Source organism: Schistocerca piceifrons, chromosome 8 (assembly GCF_021461385.2).
Source record: "Schistocerca piceifrons isolate TAMUIC-IGC-003096 chromosome 8, iqSchPice1.1, whole genome shotgun sequence".
NCBI lineage: Eukaryota > Metazoa > Arthropoda > Insecta > Orthoptera > Acrididae > Schistocerca > Schistocerca piceifrons.
In genome coordinates this window covers 131,950,117-131,961,912 of record NC_060145.1, presented here as the reverse complement: position 1 = coordinate 131,961,912, position 11,796 = coordinate 131,950,117, and positions in this window count along the sequence as shown.

Here is an 11,796-nt window from a genome sequence, read left to right as displayed (position 1 = left end):
TCCATTGTAAGGAAGTAAGACCGTGCTTCCATCTACGAGACTTTATTAGTCACCTCCAGAGGCTAAGTGTTAGAGATTGCCTAATTAGTCTGTGGAGTTAACATCAGAAGGCGACTGCAGATCTTCCGTTTTTACATGAATAGTATCACGATAAGCAAGTCACTTATCACCACTATCGTCGACTTACGAAACACGAACACTCACAGACCTATCATCCACCTTTAGGGAGATTGTAAACTGCACGTGGAAAACACTGCATTCCCAGAGCGAGTTCCTGTACGATCTAATGGATTATTAGGTGATAGAGCTATAACACGTTTCAATCTTTATCGAATGGAAGGCAGCTTATAAATACAATATATCTCAATATTGCTTTAGAGGAAATTACTGTATTTGTACTATTCTTCATTTTGTTTACCTCAATAATGCAGAATAATTGAATCAGTCATTTCTAAAAGGCCCTTTCTCACATTTGTGGGAAAATGGTTCAGTTGTGGGTTGTGGTTCTCCAGGGATAGATGCGTCGTACTATACATGGATCAGAACAACAACGTGATTGGCGTCTAGCTGGTTACAAGGCTTCTGCCACAGCAACAGCCAATCAGAACTTGGCTGCGCCATCTATGTTACGTTTACCATCGTCAAAACTGATACAGCTGCTAGAATGTCACGCTTGCAGTTCACGTGTGCCGAAATGTGTGATTACTAAACGCAGTGGTCAGCGATCTGCTCATGTTTTGCGTGGTCGGACACGACAGATATGGTAATGGTGCGACCTCTAACAAAGGTAGTCAAAAGAATTGCAGACGCTTTGAAGACACATAGGAACACTGTTGTCACAGTTTGTAAGGAAAAAGTACTGTGCAGAACAGGAAGGAAAGGTTCCTCTACACTGGTAAAAAGAGGACAGAACGAGTAACAAACTCATTTCAACAAGATTCGCCACTTGTATGAATAGTATGAAAGAACACAGCTAACAATAAATTGTTACTCTTTGCGAGGCAGAGTTATTCAGTGGCTGCAAAACTTCTTTGTTAATAGATGACAAGGCCATTGGTTTTTGGTAAAAAAAAAATGGATGAACGCAAGATAATAATAGAGAGAGGTGAGTGACACCGTTGCGTAGCGTTGTCGATTTTTAAGCCACTTCGTTAAAGAGACATTTGAAAACTTTTTACCCTCCACACTGCCCACCAATACTAAATTGCTGAACCCTTGATGCCTCAGAACATGTCCTACCAACCGATCCCTTCTCCTAGTCAAGTTGTGCCACAAATTTCTCTTCTCCCCAATTCTATTCAGTACCTCCTCATTAGTTATGTGATCTACCCATCTAATCTTCAGCATTCTTCTGTAACACCACATTTCGAAAGCTCTTGTTGTCTACACTACTTATCATCCATGTTTCACTTCCATACATGGTTACACTCCATACAAATACACTCCTGGAAATTGAAATAAGAACACCGTGAATTCATTGTCCCAGGAAGGGGAAACTTTATTGACACATTCCTGGGGTCAGATACATCACATGATCACACTGACAGAACCACAGGCACATAGACACAGGCAACAGAGCGTGCACAATGTCGGCACTAGTACAGTGTATATCCACCTTTCGCAGCAATGCAGGCTGCTATTCTCCCATGGAGACGATCGTAGAGATGCTGGATGTAGTCCTATGGAACGGCTTGCCATGCCATTTCCACCTGGCGCCTCAGTTGGACCAGCGTTCGTGCTGGACGTGCAGACCGCGTGAGACGACGCTTCATCCAGTCCCAAACATGCTCAATGGGGAACAGATCCGGAGATCTTGCTGGCCAGGGTAGTTGACTTACACCTTCTAGAGCACGTTGGGTGGCACGGGATACATGCGGACGTGCATTGTCCTGTTGGAACAGCAAGTTCCCTTGCCGGTCTAGGAATGGTAGAACGATGGGTTCGATGACGGTTTGGATGTACCGTGCACTATTCAGTGTCCCCTCGACGATCACCAGTGGTGTACGGCCAGTGTAGGAGATCGCTCCCCACACCATGATGCCGGGTGTTGGCCCTGTGTGCCTCGGTCGTATGCAGTCCTGATTGTGGCGCTCACCTGCACGGCGCCAAACACGCATACGACCATCATTGGCACCAAGGCAGAAGCGACTCTCATCGCTGAAGACGACACGTCTCCATTCGTCCCTCCATTCACGCCTGTCGCGACACCACTGGAGGCGGGCTGCACGATGTTGGGGCGTGAGCGGAAGACGGCCTAACGGTGTGCGGGACCGTAGCCCAGCTTCATGGAGACGGTTGCGAATGGTCCTCGCCGATACCCCAGGAGCAACAGTGTCCCTAATTTGCTGGGAAGTGGCGGTGCGGTCCCCTACGGCACTGCGTAGGATCCTACGGTCTTGGCGTGCATCCGTGCGTCGCTGCGGTCCGGTCCCAGGTCGACGGGCACGTGCACCTTCCGCCGACCACTGGCGACAACATCGATGTACTGTGGAGACCTCACGCCCCACGTGTTGAGCAATTCGGCGGTACGTCCACCCGGCCTCCCGCATGCCCACTATACGCCCTCGCTCAAAGTCCGTCAACTGCACATACGGTTCACGTCCACGCTGTCGCGGCATGCTACCAGTGTTAAAGACTGCGATGGAGCTCCGTATGCCACGGCAAACTGGCTGACACTGACGGCGGCGGTGCACAAATGCTGCGCAGCTAGCGCCATTCGACGGCCAACACCGCGGTTCCTGGTGTGTCCGCTGTGCCGTGCGTGTGATCATTGCTTGTACAGCCCTCTCGCAGTGTCCGGAGCAAGTATGGTGGGTCTGACACACCGGTGTCAATGTGTTCTTTTTTCCATTTCCAGGAGTGTACTTTCAGAAACGACTTCCTGATATTTAAATCTATACTCGATGTTAACAAATTTCTCTTATTCAGAAACGCTTTCCTTACGATTGCCAGTCTACATTTTATATCCTCTCTACTTCGACCATCATCAGTTATTTTGTTCCCCAAATAGCAAAACTCATCTACTACTTTAAGTGTCTCACTTCCCAATCTAATTCCCTCAGCATCACCTGATTTAATTCGACTACATTCCATTATACTTGTTTTGCTTTTGGTGATGTTCATCTTATATCCTCCTTTCAAGACACTGTTCATTCCGTTCAACTGCTCTTCCAGGTCCTTTGCTATCTGTTACAGAATTACGATGTCGTCAGCAAACCTCAAAGTTTTTATTTCCGCTCCATGGATTTTAATTACTACTAGATATTTTTCTTTTGTTTCCTTTACTGCTTGCTCAATATATAGATTGAATAACATCTGGGAGAGGCTAAAACCCTGTCTCACACCTTTCCCAACCACTGTCTACCTTTCACACCCCTCGACTCTTATAACTGCAATCTGGTTTCTGTACAAATTGTAAATAGCCTTTCCCTCCCTGTGTTTTACCCCTGCCACCTTCAGAATTTGAAAGAGAGTATTCCAGTCAACATTATCCTATGCTTTCTCTAAGTCTACAAATGCTAGAAACGTAGGTTTACCTTTCCTTAACCTATCTTCTAAGGTAAGTCGTGGGCTCAATATTGCTTCACGTGTTCCAACATTTCTACGGAATCCAAACTGAGCTTCCCAGAGGTCGGCTTCTACCAGTTTTTCCGTTCATCTGTAAACAATTCGTGTTAGTATTTTGTAGCCGTGACTTATTAAACTGCCAGTTCGGTAATTTTCACATTTGTCAACACCTGCTGTCTTTAGGATTGGAATTATCATATTCTTCTTGAAGTCTGAGGGTATTTCGACTGTCTCATACATCTTGCTCACCAGATGGTTGAGTTTTGTCAGCACTGACTCTCCCAAGGCCGTCAGTAGTTCTAATGGAATGTTGTCTACTCCCGGGGCCTTGTTTTGACTCAGGTCTTTCAGTGCTCTGTCAAACACTTCATGCAGTATCATATCTCCCATTTCATCTTCATCTACGTCCTCTTCCATTTCCATAATATTGTCCTCAAGTACATCGCTCTTGTATAGACCCTGTACATATTCCTTCCACCTTTCTGCTTTCCCTTCTTTGCTTAGAACTGGGTTTCCATCTGAGCTCTTGATATTCATACAAGTGGTTCTCTTTTCTCCAAAGGTCTCTTTAATTTTCCTGTAGGCAGTATCTATCTTACCCCTACTGATACGTGCCTCTATATCCTTACATTTGTCCTCTAGCCATCCCTGCTTAGCCATTTTGCACTTCTTGTCGATCTCATTTTTGAGACGTTTGTATTCCTCTTTGCCTGTTTCATTTACTGCATTTTTATATTTTCTCCTTTCATCTAATATTCAATATTTCTTCTGTTACCCAAGGATTTCCACTAGCCCTCGTGTTTTTACCTACTTGATCCTCTGCTGCCTTCACTATTTCATCTCTCAAATCTACCCATTCTCCTTCTACTGTATTTGTTTGCCCCGTTCTTGTCAATCGTTCCCTAATGCTCTCTCTGAAACTCTTTACAAACTCTGGTTCTTTCAGTTTATCCAGCTCCCATCTCCTTAATTTCTCACCTTTTAGCAGTTTCTTCAGTTTTAACCTACAGTTCATAACCAACAGATTGTGGTCAGAGTTGCGACCGAACGCATTATCTCATTGACTTTTACTATGATAGCAACCCTGTAAACAATTGAGTTATTTTGTGCCAGGTATGTACGACTGCATGCTGCACTTTTTTGCACCCCATACTATGTGGGAAGGTTTCTGTTTCAAGAGATGTAATTTTTAACCCTTGTAGTTTCACATTTTTTCCTCTCTTCTCGAGCAGAAAATGGTGTTTCTTCTTTTCAGTTCACACATTTGGGTCCATAGATAATGTAACGACGAACTCACCTTCAGTACAGCATGGCGATGTCCTTCAGAGTCTGCTACAGTCGGTCAGCCGTGGATGCAGTCTCAGCGTGCTTTGACAAGTCATCTTACAAAGAAGAGTGGTAAACTAAAGTTGTGATTAAGATATGCAGCGAGAAAGGTCAGTCTCTGGTTATTTCACGACGAAACGTATAAGTGCACTATTCAGCGTATCTCATCTTGCGTTGGCAGTAATTATTCATGGAAATCTCTATGTTCAACAATACTACGACGGTGGCTATCAGACTAAAAATCGGAAAAAGTGCGGGTTCTAAGTATGTCGCTAATTATTATGAACACTAGAGTTCATACACACCAGACAATACAATAAACAGTGCATTCTTTACTATTTACCTACCACAAAGTGAGAAATATTTTAAGTATTTCACTCATACAGTAATGAAAATTGCCATGTGCCATAAAAAGCTCATTAATTTTCCTTAGATCCAAGGAAGGTTTACGGTCTACTTGTGATATTCGCTATAAATACTAATCATATAGCAAGCACCAGTGTAAAACTATGGAGGAACTCTTTAGTCAACTTTGCTAGAACAGAATCAGATTGGGAATAAAAAATTCTTAATAATCATGGAAGTGTTATAAAAAAAGCAAAGAGTAATAGTAACTTCACCCTGCTCTACTACTGATTCACTGTGCATTTATTTTCTCTGACTATGGCGACTCCCATACACCCAACCCTGCAGAAGAGCAGAGCTCCTGGGCCATATGGACGTCTTAAGTGGTCCTTCGACCCTCTCGAGACCTGTCGGCCGGTGTGGCCGAGCGGTTCTAGGCGCTTCAGTCTGGAAACGCGTGACCGCTACGGTCGCAGGTTCGAGTCCTGCCTCGGACATGGATGTGTGTGATGTCCTTAGCTTTAAGCACTTCTAAGTTCTAGGGGACTGATGACCTCAGATGTTAAGTCCCATAGTGCTCAGCGCCTTTTGAACCTCTCGGACCACCCTTCTGGCACCCGTGTCACCCGCATCTTCTCTCCTGGGGGTGTCCGACCTCTTGAAGGCGGTGTGGCATGTCCATGTCCTGGCCTGCGTTCCTGCCCTCCTTGTAGGGACAACAGTGTCTCTTCCTGTTTTCTATCTATGATTTCTTCATCAGTCGCCAGTATATGGGTGGACTTCACTCCTTCTAATGAGACGTTCTGTGCCTTGCTAGTTACATCTATCTGCAACAAATGTTCAACCCTCGCCCATACCCTGTATCGCCCTGAATAAGGTGGGTGCAGTGATGGTCCTCAGCATTACATGCGAACGTGCGCGAAGAGTATTGTGCAAGAACGTTTTTCCGTTTCTGTGCCGTGATCTTCGTGAAGGCCAGAGTTTAGATATCTGGTCCTTTACTTGTTGTAACAGACATGATAAGTCCACCGTCTGCCGTGTAGGGTAGTCGTGCAGTCTGAGGTGCCTTTCCACAGTTCATGTGGCTCCTCCCGTCGGAGGTTCCGAGTCCTCCCTCGGACGTGGGTGTATGTGTGTGTGTTGTCCTTAGCATAAGTTAGGTTAAGTAGTGTGTAAGCCTAGGGACCGATGACCTCAACAGTTTGGTCCCATAGGAACTTACCACCATTTCCACGGTCGTCGACTGTCCTTGTGCTGCATAGAACTGTACTGGTAGTCACAAAGTCTCTCCGTAGACCGTCTGCCGTATACGCTTTCAGGTTCGTAAGCAGTTCGCCAGTAGAACCACTGGCAAGGCTGAAGCCCAGCTGTTTGTACGAAACATAAATGCGGCCTTTAATGTCTAGTGCCACCGCTCGACCATTCGGTCACTGTCGGGGTGGTAGGCAGTTGTGTGACGATGACAGAATCCGCATAGTCTGGACAGCTCCGAGAATAGTGGTTATCCGAACTGGCGCCCCTGGTCTGTTCTTTCTCGCGAGGACTGATGTTGGCCGGCCGGAGTGGCCGTGCGGTTCTAGGCGCTGCAGTCTGGAGCCGAGCGACCGCTACGGTCGGAGGTTCGAATCCTGCCTCGGGCATGGATGTGTGTGATGTCCTTAGGTTAGTTAGGTCTGAGTAGTTCTAAGTTCTAGGCGACTGATGACCTCAGAAGTTAAGTCGCATAGTGCTCACAAGGGAACCTCCCCATCGCACCCCCCTCAGATCTAGTTATAAGTTGGCACAGTGGATAGGCCTTGAAAAACTGCACACAGATCAATGGAGAAAACAGGAAGAAATTGTGTGGAACTAGGGAAAAAAATAAGCATAATATACAAACTGAGTAGTCCATGTAAAAGATAGGCAGCATCAAGGATAATGTGAGCTCAGGAGCGCCGTGGTCTCATGGTTAGCGTGAGCAGCTGCGGAATGCGATTTCCTTGGTTCAAGTCTTCCCTAGAGTGAAAATTTTAATTTTTTATTTTCAGACAATTATCAAAGTTCAGGCACTCACACAAAATCAACTTCGCTCTCCAAAATTCCAGGACATGTTCAGATTTGCTTAGACATATGCAAGATTTGACGGTCTACACACGGAAAAATTTGAAAACGTTAAAAACATATGTTTTGACAGACCAGAGGGAAAACTGAGCGACTGTGAAACTGCATTCATTTGTTGCAGTTTATGTGACAAACTCTTATGTTTTAGTCACTTTTTTGGGAGTGATTATCACATCCACAAGAAAACCTAATTCGGGCAAGGTAGAAGAATCTTTTTACCCATTCGCCAAGTGTACAAGTTAGGTGGGTCGACAACATATTCCTGTCATGTGACGCACATGCCGTCACCGGTGTCGTATAGAATATATCAGACGTGTTTTACTGTGGAGGAATCGGTTGACCTATGACCTTGCGATCAAATGTTTTCGGTTCCCATTGGAGAGGCACGTCCTTTCGTCTACTGATCGCACGGTTTTGCGGTGCGGTCGCAAAACACAGACACTACATTTATTATAGTGAACAGAGAAGTCAATGAACGAACGGACAGATCATAACTTTGCGAAAATAAAGAAAGTAAAATTTTCACTCGAGGGAAGACTTGAACCAAAAACCATTTGTTCCGCAGCTGCCCACGCTAACCAAGGGACCACGACGATTCTTGATGTTGCCTATCTTACGGATGAACTAGTCAGTTTGTATATTTTGCTTACTTTTTTCATAGTTCCATACAACTTCTTCCTGTTTTCTCGAGTGATCTGTGTTCAGTGTTTCAAGGCCTATCCACTGTGCCAACTTATAACTAAATCTGAGGGAGGTGCGATGGGGATGTTCCCTTGTCAGAGCCATTTGAACCATTTGACTGATGTTGGCGAGGGGTGGCCCTGGACCATCCTATGAATAGACGAAGCTAATTTTTCTCTGATAGGTGAAATGAGCTCACAGAATTGCCGAGCGTGGTTATCTTCAACTCCAGTTACTGCGCAAGAAGGTCCTCTCTATGTCGAACGCGTCACCGTATGACTTCACGGCTACATTCATCATTGACCCATTCTTTTTTGAAGAGGTTGACGCTCAAGGACCAAAAACGTTGAAGTGTGACTGGCCAGCATTACTGCGATATGCTTCGCCAACTTATCATAGCCGCCCTACGGGAGAGATTCATTGAACTCAAAATTTTTGATGTGAAATGGCTCTGAGCACTTTGGGACTTAACATCTGAGGTCATCAGTCCCCTAGAACTTAGAACTACTTTAAACCTAACTAACCTAAGGACATCACACACATCCATGCCCGAGGCAGGATTCGAACCTGCCACCGTAGCGGTCGCGCGGTTCCAGACTGAAGCGCCTAGAACCGCACGGCCACTCCGGCCGGCTTTTTCATGTGAGATGGGGCCCCACCGCACATCGCTCGTGAAGTTCACCTGCTTCTCCGAAACACTTTTGGAAACGATCGAATTATCAGCCGAAAGTTTCCAAATGCTTGGCGATCACGATCACCTGATCTCACTCCCTATGATTTCTGTTTGTGTGGCTACCTGAAGGACAGGGCTTACCAGGGGAACATTCACACATGTGCTGATCTGAAGAGCAGCATATCAAGACAGGTAGCCAACATACCAATGGATATGTTTCGTTCTGCTGTGCAGAATGCAATCCTGCACTTTCAGATTCTTCTGAACACTGATGGGCGCCATTTTGAGCCGTAATTTAGCAGTAATGGTATCGGTATGTAATGGTATGATTTACCGTAGCACCACATTAAATTGTTTCAATTGAATTGAGTCTGCATTATTTCACTTCCCCATGTCCTTGACATTAATGCTGGCAAGTTTGGTTCTCGTGCGGTAATTAGTTTCCGTGTTATAAAGTGTTAAATAGGGAAAGTTTAATTATAACCACCCGGTACATGCTGGTTGTATACCAACTGCATAGTAAACACATAGATAAATGTCCGTCTATTTTTAAGAAGATAAACCATTAAACAGTCGGTACATACAAAACCAGATTTCGTAGCTAAAAGGCACTTATTTCACAGATCTCGCATCCTTGTAGATTTGTTCCCGATGAATGTAAAAAAAAAAATTGTCTTGTAGTACGTATTCCGTAATGTTCACTCCTGATGTAAAAGAAATAGGGGTCCAGGTACTTTGAGTTTAAAACAAATTTTATGTTTTTTCTCGAAACTAGTCCGTGTGGATACTGTGCCTTTCAAAAAGATCGATTCAGTTGTATTTGTTGTCAATTACGTTGGTGGATTATCATCTTGTGTATTCTCTGTATGTTCTTACACATTTTTTATCAACAAATGCCACATATTGAATAAGGTTCAGATGCGCGCTACGTTTATCAAACGCCTATAACAATTTTAAAAACCTGGCTAGGTGCGATTAGGAGCCGCGCACTCAGCATTCCGTACAAACCTAACTACGAATACAGAAAATTTGTCCATTCTGGGAATGGAGGAGATCGACGATTTTTGCCTGCTATCGACATTGATTCTAGAGAGTTGTCGGCTCCAGGGGCTCCCAAGACTTTTGAGAGTGTTTAAATTTCAAGTTTGAAGTCAAACAAGAAATGACAAAAAAAAATTATTCGTGTGACATAATTACAAATTAACAGTTTTGAATTTTTCCCTCTACTTGTGCTGTGAAACCTTGCATCTTGCGAAATTCATGATTCTATATCAACGGGATATGTGACATAAATTTGAACTTGATACCCGAAACTGTTCCAGAGAAAAACAGTCTTAACTAACGGACCGACAAACAAACAGATGGATAAAAAGTTACAACTTTCGGATTTTTTCCTTTACTTGCACGGTATAAAACCTTGCTTATTGCGGAATTTCACGGTTCTAGGTCAACGGGAAGCACCCGATAGGTTTTGATGAGTGAATTTTCGAGTATTAAAATATGTGACATAAATGGTCGTATCTTTCGACTGAATTGACCTAGAAGCTTAAAATATTTACACCGCTAAGAGACCATCGATCTTAGTACTTGATAAAAATTTGAACTTGATATGTCAAATTACTCCAGAGATAAAGGTCAAAGGGTTCTTAAGAGACACAGACGGACCACAAAGCGCTCCTACAAGGTTACCATTTTTATAGACTGGGCCATGGAACCCTACGAACGGTGGTCGTTGATTGGATGCGAATGAACAATTCGATTATTGAAACTTTTTCTATTAGTAAGCTTTGCATTTTTTTTTAGCAATAGCATCGCCGAATGTAAGTAACAATATAAATGAGCAGCATTCACCGAGAAGTTAAACTAAACATAAGCCTGTGAGCATGAAATTAGCCAAATGGCTCTGAGCACTATGGGACTTAACATCTGTGGTCATCAGTCCCCTAGAACTTAGAACTACTTAAACCTAACTAACCTAAGGACATCACACACATCCATGCCCGAGGCAGGATTCGAACCTGCGACCGTAGCTGAAATTAGCCCCTAAAAGCCAGACGTCAACAAGGAAGCAAGCACCGGCCATGAAAGATTCGTTGTTTTAAACTGCGTGCAACCGCAGCTAAACTTCCACATTCTGAAAGAAATAATCCGCATCGGCTGTAGAATACTTTTTAATAAAAGTCACGACCGGTTCCGAGCCACTAGAAGATGCGTCTTCAGGTGATCTGTACAAATAACAAGGGAAAAGTTCTTCTACAAAGAATCCCTAACAATGGTGTAAGGAACCAAGGGATAATGAAAAGTAATATTATAGAGGTGTGCCTGAAGAGTACTCACAAAGATTATTTTCAACACAACGCGAATGATGGGGAGCGACTCTTAGTCAATTACCTTTTGGCGATGGCCTAGTGAGAAGAATGTTTGTGAGTAGTCTTCAAGCCTAGCTCTATAATACTACTTCCCATTATCCCTTGGTTTTTGACGCCACTGTTATGAATTCTTTGTAAAAGAATTTTTTCCTTATTTTTGTACACATCACCTGAGGAAGCGTCTTCTAGTGGCGCGCAATCGGTCGTGACTTTTAATAAGACGTATTATACAGCCAACGTTGATAGTTTATGTCAAGACGTGAAAGATTTGCACTGTATGATCTGTGTTAGCAGTCTCGTCGTCCCTCCGGCTTAGGTGTAGCAATGTTGGAACACTGTACGAAGCGTACAAGTTCCTAGATGGCTATGTCACGGTGAAAACGGCAACTTGTTATGATGAGCCGCTGCAGAGAGATAAGCATAGATAAGCCTACGAGTGGCCAGCTGAGCCCTATCACACGGCTCCGGGACGGACAACACTTTATGTAAGACTATCTGATGCAAGCAACAGTATCGACAGCAACAATGTTTTCCGTCATCAAGCTGTGGGCCAACCATACTCATCATCTGAACATTAGGGAACCACCCTCCGCAAAACATATTGTTCGGTTGGTGTGGAATGTCGACGTTTGAGAACGGTTTTGATTATAATAACACTATATGTTCCACATTTCGCCAAACACTCAGTAAATCCAGTTCATCTTGTAGTACGTTTTAAAAAAAAGAGTAAAATAT